Here is a 3,220-nt window from a genome sequence, read left to right as displayed (position 1 = left end):
TCGCCAAGTGTAACCTCCCCACGAGATATAATAATATAACTTCCCAACAAAATAAAATAATATGAATAATATTCTCATTTACGTAACTACCCAACAGTGAAAATATAATACAATGTGACAAACCTATATGCTTTCAATAATTGACAGTCAATTTCACCTGGTAAATTTTGGACGTCAGCAATGCTGCGTCATGGCCCTGATACATCATTCTGCATAAACTGAAAAATCTTACCTTAATTAGGTCCCCGGATAACGCGTATATATCTGCTCCTATAAGAAATTTTTCCTGGCGCAGCTAAGTGCAATGCTGGCCGATAGATTTGTCTTATATGAAAGGAAAGAACTGATTTTTTTTAATAATCGGGATGGTCAAGGATTGGAGAAATTAGTGAATTCTTTAAATTGAGATTAATGTCAAAAGTTACTTTTTATGAGAAAGATTATTATTAACAGATTTTTTTAACATTTACATGGGACTTGATGTGACAATACTACATATGCGCGAGGCTGCTTTTACCTTATCCTACAACGCTCAGGCTCTGCCATCGCTGCACACGACCGGCCCAGCCAACACGATACACCAGACGCGACTGCTCGCTAGCAACAACATACTGCTACTAACACACAGTTCTTAGTGCAGTCAACACTGCTCTTTGGTCTCAGATTCTCTTACAGCTTACATATCGCAGGCAGCGCGTGAGCAATACATCGAAATTACATCAGCTCGAGTGCGCTAGCAACAAATTCTTTAATTATGGACCTCTTACAAGGTCATTAGACACGGAGCTCTCGTACAAAATCAAACGAGTAATTGAAACGATATCTACTAAAGCGAATGAATTCAAGTTGTCCTCATGCACAAGTAACTTTCAGAGTTTCTAAGGACAAACAAACCTCGTTGACATTTGAACAATTTTCTTTCTTCCGACAATTTGGATGTAAATCACGCGTAACGCAACACTTTCGTAAATATCGGTGCCGAAATGTGGCGATGTAAGACTGAATGTATTTTAATAGCATCTTCAAGAGAAGTACTTTCTCGTTTGTTGTCAATGAAATATGAATAAGTTTGAAGGCGCTAAATAAAGCTTTTAACTTGCATATTGAAACAAAAGTCACGTAATATTTCTTGTAATAAAGAAACTTTGTAAACAGCGAAATAACATTGGAAATTCAATAAATGTTCATTCAAACATTCGTGTCTTTTCATTTTATTGTCTTTAGAATGTAATGTATGACTGATGAAAAAACTACTTAAGAAAAAGAAAACATCAGCAGGACTCAGGCCAGTGATGCATCCCTTTTATGGAGCTGGAACACTAACCACATGACAGCAACCACTTCATGCTCAGAGTCACAACGCACCGGTGCATCGCTCACGCTAAAACTTCTCTTGGGATTTTCTCAAAACTGTCTAAATAGTACGACGCACTACTTGCGCACCTTGTTGTACTAATGGACTACTAAAAGTGTACAAAATCTGAAGGAAATCCGTGGTCCGAACATCGTGGTCTCCCCCTGTTAAATTAACAGCGACTTTCTGCTGTATTGAGTGGTAGCTCCTTCAGTCGGATGATAGCTATCTCTGGATTTTGCATAAACAGAAGAACGTTTAGTAAGTTTTTTCCATGATGGGTCGTGGCACTTTCTGAACCCCAGATCAACAAAAAATTACAGGCTATGGATTGCAATCGTAACAAAGGATGAATTAAGCTGGCTGCAGTCAATTCCAGGAGTCTCGTTCCACAGTTCACTTGTACTACATCGCCACATTTCGGCACCGATATTTACGAATGTGTGCGTTACGCGTGATTTACATCCAAACTGTCGGAAGAAAGAAAATTGTTCAAATGTCAACGAGGTTTGTTTGTCCTTAGAAACTCTGAAAGTTACTTGCGCATGAGGAAAACTTGCATTCATTCGCTTTAGTAGATATCGTTTCAATTACTCGTTTAATTTTGTACGAGAGCTCCGTGCCTAATGACCTCGTTGTAGACGAGACGTTAACCCCAATCTTCCTTCTCTCCTCAGAAAACTGATCGTAATGTAGTTAAGCTCTTCGACACATTGACTAGGCTCATCGATGCTCGCTATTTCTCTCCGCTTTCGATCACAGTTGTTACTGCGAACTTCTATTGTAATCTGTGTTTACGAAATAAATGCAGTGTGAATACATGGTTGTGTGCCTGTCCATAAGTCCGTGAGAGCACGATGGGACAGACACCTCTTCCGAACAGCACGTTGCAAGGCATCCCAGAAATGCTCAGTAATGTTCATGTCTGGGGACTTTGGTGGTCATCGGAAATATTGAAACTCAGAAGAGTGCTCTGGAGCCACTCTGTAGCAATCCAAGACGTGTGGGGTGTCGCATTGTCCTGCTGGAATTGCTCAAGTCCGTCGAAATGCACAAGTAGGTTACAGTACGCTTGTTCGCTCAATGCTTGAATACTGCTCAGCAGTGTGGGATCCGCACCAGGTAGGGTTGATAGAAGAGATCGAGAAGATCCAACGGAGAGCAGCGCGCTTCGTTACAGGATCATTTAGTAATTGCGAAAGCGTTACGGAGATGATAGATAAACTCCAGTGGAAGACTCTGCAGGAGAGACGCTCAGTAGCTCGGTACGGGCCTTTGTTAAAGTTTCGAGAACATGCCTTCACCGAAGAGTCAAGCAGTATATTGCTCCCTCCTACGTATATCTCGCGAAGAGACCATGAGTATAAAATCAGAGAGATTAGAGCCCACACAGAAGCATACCGACAATCCTTCTTTCCACGTACAATACGAGACTGGAATAGAAGGGAGAACCGATAGAGGTACTCAGGGTACCCTCCGCCACACACCGTCAGGTGGCTTGCGGAGTATGGCTGTAGATGTAGATGTAGAATGGATGCATGTGATCAGACAGGATGCTTGAGTACACGTCACCTGTCAGAGTCGTATCTAGACGTATCAGGGGTTCCATATCACTCCAACTGCACACAGCCCTCACCATGACAGAGCGTCCACCAGCTTGAACAGTTTCCTGCTGATATGCAGGGCCCATGGACTCATGAGATTGTCTCCACACCTACACACGGTCTATCCACTCGATAAATATGGAAAAGAGTTTCGTCCGATCAGGCAACATGTTTCCAGTCATCAACAGTGCAATGTCAGTGTTGGCGACCGAGACGAGGCGTAAACTTGGTGTCGTTCAGTCATCAAGGATACACGAGTGGG

Source organism: Schistocerca gregaria, chromosome 5 (assembly GCF_023897955.1).
Source record: "Schistocerca gregaria isolate iqSchGreg1 chromosome 5, iqSchGreg1.2, whole genome shotgun sequence".
Classification (NCBI taxonomy): Eukaryota; Metazoa; Arthropoda; class Insecta; order Orthoptera; family Acrididae; genus Schistocerca; species Schistocerca gregaria.
The sequence above is the reverse complement of the archived record's forward strand: the minus strand, read 5'-3'. Positions refer to the sequence as shown.